The following is a 9873-nucleotide window of genomic DNA, read 5'->3' as shown; positions in this document are numbered from 1 at the left end:
ATATTCTTCTATATTATGTATGTAATGATATATGTCCTCAAGACGGTAGAACCGTGATGAGGGTATCAAGTGTTTCAAATCTTGATAGTGAGAACCCTATGATCATATTTGGTGGCCATTCTAGAAACGTCTATAGCCCCAATGTCATTCTGACCAAGGACGCAGATAATACAGTAAGGCTATCATAGTGTTGAACGACTTTGTCGAAAGACAGTGACTGATCTCACTTGTCAAGGTTGTTTGCCGACAACCTGGTACAACGCATGTGTGCTTGCTAGAGGCAAGTTCACTAGACAAACCCACCAGAGGATTCCATATGGATGGCAACCCCAGTGTCTGTGGAATAAATCCTCTAATGGATGGTGGAGCATGTGATCCTTAGACTTGAGATCATCGGAGCGCTTTGTGAACCAATTGGTGTAGTTTGACACTAGCCCAATGTAGTTCTATTCAGAGCTATCAATACAAAAGTGATTGGCTACATTGAGAAATGTATCGAGACTATGCTGGATCGACAAAGGATTCATCACTCCTGGGTACGGGAGAAGTTATCTCACTGGGTATTTTAGTAAATGGCAATGACACTAAATCTGTGGCCATAGTTGGATTGAGTTGATGCTCAATCCAATTTATTATTCCAGTCATTGATCCATTAACTTAATACAAACATGTCGAGGACATCTGAGGTTGACACCATTTTTGTACCTTAGTCTCGATGAGATAACAGTTGATGAAAGGATTAAATTGCACGGTAACCATACCATTGGCAGGCTGCGATTTCATTGAATTCGAATCTATCAAGTGGCCATGATGCCTTGCTAGGGGTCAATCTTGGTCTATGTGTAGTGGGACGATTAATTGGTGTTAATCGCGATACTACACACTGCCAATATGATCAGGAGCCTATGAGTCACACACTTAGAAGATAATTTAAGAATCAATTTGTAAGAAGGGTATTTTTCGTCTTTCAGGATGAAAGGGTATTTTTGGTAATCTCACAATGTAATTAAATTTGCTAAGGCTGTTGCATGTGTTTAATTTTAATATTAAAATTAAATTAGTGAGATTATATTTAAATATATCTCTGTATATATTTAAATGAATTATTATTATTAATTAAATGTTAATATATTATTATATATTAATTGATTTTAATTATAATAATAATTAATTAATTAAAATACCATAAAAGGGGTGTTTGGTTGCAAGGGTGAACTAGGGTTGGAGCCCATGGCTATTCCTAGGTGGAATAGGGTTTTAATTGTTGCACTATATAAGTGCAACTTAAAACTAAAATAGAGTGAGATTCATTCATTCATTGAAAAATTAAAACCCTAGCCACCCTTTTACTCTCTCTCTCTCACGTTTCACACTTGAATGATAAAGAGAAAATTTTTCTTTTCTTCTTCCTGATTCTTGAAGCCCTTTGTCTTCACGTGGATTACCGTGAGTGCGACCCTACTTTGGATTGATTAGTGAAGAATCATGTGAATAGTTTCTGGTGAACAATGTCCCATGAACAGTGTCAGTGAATAGTAGCCGGTGAACAGTGTTCATGTCCGAATTCAGAAACATTTGGAAGAGCCTCCAAACGTGAGTAAGTATTCTAAATCCTTGTATGGATTTATCATATTTTATAATGCAAAAAGGTTATAAACATTATAATCTGTACCCAGATTTGGGATTAAAGCATACAATCGATTTTTTATCTGTTTTTAAAACTATTTTTTTCTGCTACGTAAACCCGATCACATGCCAACAGTGATATCAGAGCCTTGGATACCAGATTATTTTGTTTAATCACTATGTTAGATAACATGTTTTTGCATAATATGTTTTCATGAATTTGGTGGATTTTGTGTAATTGATTGGTTTAATTAATCAATTGACTCATGATGTCTTCATGAGTGACTTATTGGTTGGTTGATGTATTGGTGGAATGGTTGTGCATTCAATTTGATTTGGATCCATATCATTACGTGAAAAACTGCAAAAAAGGGTTTCTGTACGATTCACTATTTTGCGGCGTTAAGCGCGGCGAAATAACACTTCGCCTCTGCAAGATGCAAAAAGCGAATTTGGCCGCAGCGAAATAAACCTTCGCCGTGGCGAACTGCCAGAAAAGTAGATCTAGCCATGGCGAAATAAAACTTCCCCGTGACATTAAACTCTCTGGAACGTTTTGTGTTTTTTGGAAGTTTATGGCATTTGCCACAGCGAAATAAAACTTTGCCACAATAACCATGTGTATGAACTTTGCTAGGTCGAATAATTTCTTCGCTGTGGCAAGAAAGTTATTGTTCCTTTTTGCTTTGCTGTTTTTTGCATAGGGGCCAAATTGTAATTTTTGAACCTGTAAAGCCAATAATAATTCTGCACATATAAGAAAGGTAATTTAATAATTCCACCCACCCTAATTCAAAATGTTAGTTTTGGATGTATGTAATGTTCTTGTCTGAAATTGCGTGGTGCCTGGTACATGAGTCTTAGACCTTTGGTTTTTTTTTGTAATTTTGGGTTTGTTCATAAAGTTTTAAATAAATAGGACTTGTGGTCCTGCCTCTTTGTAAAAATTCTCTATGTAGTTCTTCTTCTCATCTTAGTCTCTTGTATGTAACACGAGGTTTCTATTTGATCGATGTAAATTAGAATAGGATTTTTTATTATAAAAATACTTTGTAATGATCAAGAAAAATAAACGAATGAGCTATGAAGAGGAATAACTTGAAGACCCAAAATTTACTTTTAAACCCCTAAGTTGACCCACCAATTCCTCTTGGCTCGAGGAAATCAGTTTTAGTGGGCCATGTACTAGCACATTTTATTTTGTTTAGAATGCATGCTAAGGATGAATGTTCAATAACATGCCAAACAATGACATTCTAACAAAGATAATAGTCTGGTGAGACATTAAATAAAAACCCTCAACTTAAGTATATTAAGTCACGTATGCCTTCCATCACCATGGTTTTAATCAAACCACTGTTTGTCAGAGCCTTGTTAGCCAAAGCGAAAGGTACACTTCTACCAGTGGGAGGTTAAAATTCATTGGAGTTTTCCTTAATGGTAATGGGTTAACTTAAAATGACAGTTTTGCTTGTTCGCCAAAGCGAAGGTTGATAAACATGTCATAGGCATAGTAGAGAAGTACACTCATTATGTGTATGTGGCAACATGTAGTGTCCACTCTACTGATACTGGGAATCACACTTAAGGATGACAACTGGGCTGTTGGATTGTGTGATTGGCTTGTTGGCTTGCTTCACATTTGAGGTTGGTAGTGGGAGCTATCAACTAGTGTGAATTAAGTTTGTTGGCCTACCTAATCAACCCATTTTGGCTTGTTCGCCACAGAGAACGTTTGAAATGGGCTAGATGGGATCTCAGTCCACTAGGAAAGCCAATGGGCTTTCCCGAGTTAATAGTAAGGGCTATTGGCTTGAGGAAAATAGTGGGAGCATTTTTAATAAAAGGCCCTATTAAATAATGAATAATAACTTTACTTTTTTGTATTATAGATTCATTTAAAATGAGCAATATCAACCTATGATCGATAATCGAGAAAGAAAACAGGCTAGATGGATCTAATTCCTCGGACTGGTATCGAAATCTTCGGATTGTACTGAAGTCTGAAAAGAAATTATATATCCCTGACAAGCTTTATTTGGCTGAGCCTGATCCTGATGCCACTCAAGAAGTAAAGGAAACTTACCAAAGATTCCTTAATGATGATGATACTGTTCAATCCCTTATGTTAGCATCGATGACACCTAAGCTGCAAAAGCAGCATGAGAATATGGATGTTGTTGCCATAATTCTGCACCTCAAGGAGCTTTTTGAAGGAAATGCTTGACATGAGAGGTACAAGGTGTGCATTGTTTAGAAGTCACATGACTGAGGGAGCCCAAGTTGGTCCTCATGTGCTTAAGATGATTGGGTACATAGAGAGGCTTGAGACTTTGGGATTTGGGTTGGATGCAGAATTACAAGTGGATTTAGTCTGCAATCCTTACTTGATACTTTTTCATCGTTCATAATGAACTTCAATATGAACACCATGATGAAACCTCTGTCAAAGCTTCTGAACATGCTGAGGACTACAAAGCAAGACATGAAAAAGTTCAAGCCTGTTTTACTAGTTGCTACCAGTAAAGGAAAGGGTAAGGGTAAGGGCAAGGGAAAGGCCAAGGCCAATCCCAATCCCAAGCCGAAAGGACAGAATGCTCTCAAGCCTGAGGGTGGCGTTAGGAAAGGTGGGAAGGTAGTCTACTTCTATTATGGTAAGCCTGGTGATAAAAGCTTGAAAGTATATATTTTGTTAGTGATTTAATTGGATTATTTATGGAAAAATGTGATTAAACTGTGATATTCGAATAAATTCTTTCATAAATACCTTTTACAAGATCACGGGTATATTTTGAGTATTTTTAGGTTCAAACAGATTTGTGAAGGGAAAAGAATGATGTCGGTGGGATTCATGACGCATAGGAACAAACAGTGCAAAAATCGGAGTTGAGACGAGAAAGTTGTGACACGTCGAAGATATAACGTAGAATCTGGAAATTCTTCAAGATGAGCATGCTTCACTGTTTTGATCATAACTTGAGCTGTAGAAATCAAAATTTGACAATTCTAGTGGAGTTGGAAAGCTTATTCAAAGAACTAAAAAGTTTTCTTGATGACTTTATCAAATTTTGAAGATTACAGATGCCTTGGATAGAAAGAATGATCACCGCAATGATGGTTCTTACCACCGCAGCGATGGGTCATGGGCTTGTAATGTTAATGCATTATCCTAATCCGAATCTGAATAGGCTAAGACATTTACTCATTTCCTAAGTAAGATTAAAACCCTAGGACTATAAATAAGATTTTTATTAGAGTTTAAGGGGGCTTTTGGAGAAAGAAAAAAAGGCGGATAGTAGTTTGGAGATCGGGATTCTTAAAGCTCTGGTTCACCGATTAGAGAAGTTTTTATATTTTTCTTTCTTGAACTCATGTCATTGAATAGAATGATGGATTTTGTTATTTTCATTATGAACTAACTCTCTTTTAGGGCTACAGATGTAGCCCAATTTATAAATATGTGTTGACGTTATTATGTTCATTTTATATTGAGCATTAATTCTAAGTTTTATTATCGTGTGTAATGCTTTCAATTCTCAAGGGCCCGAGAGTTGAATGACATCATGGGTTGGATTGAGATCGAGAGATGAAACTTGATTTGTCTAAGGTAATAAAACCATAGATTGAGCGAACGCTAAAGATAGGTTACCGCGATCTGTGAGGCTCTAGTAAATTCCATAGAACTTAATGATCTCTTAGCTTCTAAATCCAACTTAGAGATATCTTGGGTTGTTGCTTAAGGGTTAATTTGCTAATTGTTCAAGAGAAAGTTAGTGGAATATTAGGGAATTTGGATTTTAGAATACGCTTAATTAGGTTAACAATAAATATCAATGCATAGGATTAAATTGATGCGAAATCTATGCCCTAGGTTTAGTAATATTGATCTTTACATCAAAGTGTTTACAAATTCTGCAATTATTTAGTTTTTAGTTTGTTACTTTCTCATCAAAGTTATTCTTAAAATTACGTTTTATCAAATAGCAATAGAATATACTAGTTTGGTACTTGGTAGGTAGTTCCCTTGGGATTCAACACTCGTTTACTTGAGCTTTATTACTTGCACGATTTCGTACACTTGCGAATAGCCTATCAAGTTTTTGGCGCCATTGCCGGGGAAATATTTTGTTTTACCAATATCGTTACGAAATATTTAGTTGCTAATTTGATTTGTTTATTTTTGTCTACTGAAATTTTTATTTGTGTTTGTTTTGTTTGTTGTTTTTAGCTAGAATCTGGAGAGTTTACGTTCAAGAGGTGGTGATAATCTTAATCCACTAGATTTTAAGATCGAAAGAACCGCTAAACAATTGAGGAACGAAAAGAGGCAAGCTAAATCTGAAAAATCAATGGCTAACATAGGAATTGTCAATCCTAATATGCAAAATCAAGAGAATGAGAATAAGGATAATTTAGGAGGAAATGCAATGGGTGGCACAACAGTAGTTCAGAGAGCATCGAAGGACTACTCTAGTCCTACTATTGATGGGTGTTATTCAAGCATCAGGAGACCACCCGTTCAAGCGAACAATTTTGAGATTAAGCCAACAATTATTGGAATGATTCAGCAGTCAATCCAATTCGCTGGGTTACCTAATGATGATCCCAACCTACATATCACAAATTTTCTGGAGATATGCGACACATTCAAGCATAATGGAGTATCTGATGATGCAATCAAGCTAAGGCTTTTCCCATTCTCTCTTCGGGATAAAGCTAAGGCTTGGTTGATTTCGTTGCCATCTGGGAGTATCACGACATGGAATGAGTTGGCTCAAGCATTCCTCACTAAGTATTTTCCACCTACAAAGTCTGCCAAACTGAGGAGTGAGATTACCAACTTTTACCAACAAGATTCAAAATCATTGTATGAAGCATGGGAATGGTATAAGGATCTCTTACGGAGGTGCCCTCACCATTGTATACCAATCTGGTCGCAAGTACAAACGTTCTACCAAGGATTGCTACCGACTATTCAAGCTATGATTGATGCTGCAAGTGGAGGAGCCTTGAACAATAAAACACCAGAGGAAGCATACAATCTGATCGAGGTGATAGCGAACAATAACTATATGAGGACTCCAGAGAGAAATTCAATAAGGAGATCAGCGGGAGTGCATGAAGTTGACAGTTACACTGCATTGGCTGCTCAACTTTCGAACATCCAGAAGCAATTAAGTAATGTGTTGAAAATAAATGCAATTGAATCTTCTTCTCTAACATGTGAAGTTTGTGCAGGAAATCATTCATCGAACGATTGCCAAGAAGGGAACCCGTTTGCTCAGCCTAAACAAGCCAATTACGCAACAATTTCCAAAGAGGGCAAGGGAATCCATATTCCAATACGTATAATCCAGCATGGAGGAAACACCCAAATTTTTCATGGAGCAACAACAATGAGCAAAAACAAGCTCCTGTTTTTCAACCTCAAGAGCCAAAATCAAATTTAGAGAATGTGTTGACCAAGTTCATTGAGGAGACAAGCAAGAGGTTTGAGAAGACTGACGTCTTGGTTCAAAATCAATCAGTCTCTATTAGGAACCTTGAGACTCAAATTAGGCAAATTCACAACATATTAGCGGGAAGAGTTCAAGGAGTTTTTCCGAGCGATACAGAGAAAAATCCCAACTAACAAGCTCATGCAATCATCTTGAGGAGTGGACGAAGTTTGGAAAATTCAGAGGGTGAAAAATCGAGGAAAAAAGATGAGCATAGGGACTATCACCGTAGCGATGACAATGGTGGCCGTGGCGAGCGTGATCTTGCTCCAAAAGCGTCAGAAGTTTCAACTAATCATCGCAACGATGAATCTGGTGGCCACAGTGATCGTGGTTTTGAGCAAAAACCTCCTTCTAGCCAGGCAACGCTACCATACCCACAACGGTTGAAGAATCAGAAGCTCGACAAGCAATTTGGTAAGTTCATTGCAATTCCAAATAAAATACCATTCAAACTAAAGGATAACAATCCATTAGATATCTCAAAATGATACCCCATATTATCCAAAGCGGATACTGAAATAATATTTCTAGAAATAGAAGGTACGTGATAACAGTTATGTAGTTCCAATAACAAGCCCGTAGGAAAAGATAAACAATAAGTTCCTACAGCCAATGCAGCCACATGTGCTCCATTTCCAACTCATAGGTCCACCTCTCCCTTGGCGAGCACTCTACTCTGCCTTAGTCCCTGCACATCAGTACAAATGTAAATACCACATCCTATGTCAATGACCCAAGATGTTGAGGGAGAGAAATTAATCTCAATCATAAAGATACCTGAAGTCGTAGCCTCTGACTTCCTCTTGCTTGCGAGGAAAGCCTTGCAGTATTCCCTCCAGTGGCCAGGCTTGCCACAAAAGAAGCAGACTACCTTGCCCTTCCCTATGCCACTCTGAGGCCCAAGAGCAACCTATCCTTTGGGCTTAGACTTGGGTTTGGCCTTGGCCTTACCCTTGCTGTAACCCTTTGGTTTACCGGCAGCAACCAGTAAAATAGTCTTGGACTTTTTCAAGTCCTGCTCTGTAGTCCTAAACATGTTCAGAAGTTCTTACAGGGTTTTCTCCATCGTGTTCATATTGAAATTCATTATGAACAGAGCATAAGAGTCAGGCAAAGATTGCAGAATTAAATCTATTTGTAATTCTGCATCCAAGCCACATCCCAAAGTCTCAAGCCTCTCTATGTGCTCAATCATCTTGAGCACATAAGGACCAACTTGGGCTCCCTTAGTCAGACGACTCCCAAACAGTGCTTTCGACACCTTATACCTCTCATGTCGAGCATTTGTTTTGTAAAGCTCCTTGAGGTGTAGAATGATGGAAGAAACATCCATATTCTCATGCTGCTTTTGCAGCATAGGTGTCATCGATGCTAACATCAAGCATTGAACGCTATCAGCATCATCAAGGAACTTTTGATAAGTATCCTTAACTTTCTGAGTGGCATCAGGATCAGGCTCAGCCATGTATGGCTTTTCAAGGATATGCAATTTCTTTTCTGAGTTGAGTATAATCTGAAGATTACGATACCAGTCTGAGAAATTGGATCCATCCAACCTGTTTTCTTTCTCGATTATCGGTCGCAAGTTCATAATGCTTATTTTGGTGAATCTACAATTGCAGAAAAGATAAAGTTATTATAAAGTTCATTATTATTTAATATGGTCTTTTATTAAACGATGCTCCCACTATTTTACTCAAGCCAATAGCCCTCACTGTTAACTCGGGAAAGACTGATGACTGTCCTAGGGACCGAGATCCCATCATGCCCATTTCAAACCTTCGCTTTGGCGAACAAGCCAAAATGAGTTGATTAGGTAGGCAACAAACTTAATCCACACCAGTTGATAGCTCCCACTATCAACCTCAAATGTGAGAAAGCCAACAAGCCAATCACACAATCCAATGGCCCAACCATTGTCCTCAAGTGTGATTCTCAGTACAGTGAGTGGACACTACATGTCAACAGGTACACATAATATGTGTAATGCTCTACTATGCCTATGACGCGTTTATCAACCTTCACTTTGGCGAACAAGCAAAACCGTCATTTTAAGTCGACCCAACACCATTAAGGAAAACTCCAATGTATTTTAACCTCCCACTAGTAGAAGTGTACCCTGCTTTGGCGAACAAGTTTTTGACGAACAGTGGTTTGATTAAAACAATGGTGAGGAAGCCTTACATGACTTAATATAGTTCAGTTGAGGGGTTTGTTATTTAATGTCTCATCAGATTATTATATTTGTTAGAATGACATGTTTGGCATGTTATCAAACATTAACCTTAGCATGCATTCTAAACAAAAAATAAACGTACCGGTACATGGCCTAACTAAAACCGATTTCCTCGAGCCTAGAGGAATCGGTGGGTCACTAGGGGTCCTGTAAAAACATCTTGAGTCTTCAGTATGGTTGCCTCGTCCTTTGCACCGTCTTCAAGTACATTACAAAAAATATCGTTCTAAATTTACAATAATAATTATACAATTCTTTACATCAATAAATTTAGAAACCTCGATTTACATTCGAGGGGAGTTAGATGAGAAGAGAATGTACATCAAGAAAGGGAGAAAGGCAGGACACGCAGGCCCTATTTAATAATACAACCATATATACCAAAATATTTTTAAAACATTCACCCTTAGGTCTAAGGCTCATGTACCGGGCCACCATGCAATATATAAACAAGTACAAAGCATACATATCAAAAACAATCAATTTTTGAATTTGTGAGTAATTACATTT

The 9873-nt window shown here is 37.7% G+C and overlaps 1 non-coding gene across 1 annotated transcript; it reads right to left on the bottom strand.

Moving 5' to 3' along the window:
* Positions 1-6443: 6443 nt before the first annotated feature.
* On the bottom strand, positions 6444-6550 carry LOC116121064. The gene has a single exon (XR_004126648.1). It is a non-coding gene; the product is annotated as a small nucleolar RNA R71 (small nucleolar RNA).
* Between the last annotated feature and the right edge of the window lie 3323 nt (positions 6551-9873).

This window comes from Pistacia vera, unplaced genomic scaffold (assembly GCF_008641045.1).
Source record: "Pistacia vera cultivar Batoury unplaced genomic scaffold, PisVer_v2 Contig959, whole genome shotgun sequence".
Taxonomy (NCBI): Eukaryota; Viridiplantae; Streptophyta; class Magnoliopsida; order Sapindales; family Anacardiaceae; genus Pistacia; species Pistacia vera.
This window is presented reverse-complemented; position numbering and strand designations above follow the sequence as displayed.